We start from the raw sequence: 1,226 nt of genomic DNA, 5'->3' as shown, positions 1-1,226 counted from the left end.
CGGAGGAAATCGGAACGGGCGCGACGCTGCGTGGGTGGAGGCGGCGAGAGACTTTATATGGCGCGGTCGGAGTCCTCCCCTCCCGTGACCTGGCCGGGTCATTCGGGTCTCGTTCTCGTCGCGTCCTCTTCGTCCTTATCTCTCCCGTTTGGGACCTTTGGGTCGCTACAAGCTACAGCTTCCTCCATCTTTTTTTTTCAGGGAATGCTACAGGTTCCTCTTTTGTTGCGAGATGCAAGAGCTTTTAGTAACGTGCCAAGCCACGGTTGGCTAACAGAAGAGCCACGGAAAAATTGCTGTATCGAACATAATATTTGCCAATATGACAATATCAAAACTTAACTTAACAATTTCTGTAGAGGCCGGCAAGATATAACCTACCAATGGATATTTGGCATGGGCAACCAACTAAGCATGCCTCTACCCAACAAATCCTGCCGCCGCTGGCCGTTTGCTGGCTTTGCCCGGCGGCATGAGGTGATGGTGGCAAAGGGAGCAGAAGAGTCGGGGTGCTGGCGGTTAGGGCTATAAGAAAAGCTCGAGACTCGTGAGCCGCTTGAGACCGACTCGTATTTTGGCTCGATTCGAGAAGAAATAAGGTGAGTATAAAAACTTTATGTAGTTTGATTGAAAAACGAGCTGATCTTGAGCCAATACCGGCTCGCTTGATTTTAGCTCAATAGCTCGATATCGTATAATTATATTAAATAATTTTGATCTATAAAAAGAAATGAGGCAGTTTTTACCACATGTATACTTATATAGTGAAAAATACGATGTATGTTGTGTACGATTTTTCTTCATTTTACCTACTACCAAATATTGAAGCTTAATTAAGTGCGGAGAAAATTTATCCCCATTGTGATATGTGGTCAAACATGTGTTAAATATCATGTTATTTTAGCCCAAGTTCGAGAGCAAATGCACCTTTGCTTTTCTTTTGCCACATCCATGATCTCTTGCTATTAAGTACCAGAGAGATAACAATTTGAAATATGTAATGGTTTCTTATGTTATGTTTTGGTGTACCTTTTGAAATTTTGTGCTGCATTATTAAAGTATTATTTTATTTAGCTCGAAACTAGTTCGAGATCGAGTCGATATCATTACAAGCTGGGCACGAGCCACTTTCTACCGCTCAACCTCGAGCTTCGCTTGGTTTGAGCTTGCTCGAATTTTAGTATACGTTGAGCTAAGCATAATCCAACTCCCTCGAACTGGACTCG

Source organism: Triticum aestivum, chromosome 1D (assembly GCF_018294505.1).
Source record: "Triticum aestivum cultivar Chinese Spring chromosome 1D, IWGSC CS RefSeq v2.1, whole genome shotgun sequence".
Taxonomy (NCBI): domain Eukaryota; kingdom Viridiplantae; phylum Streptophyta; class Magnoliopsida; order Poales; family Poaceae; genus Triticum; species Triticum aestivum.
Note: the sequence above shows the minus strand (reverse complement) of the source record.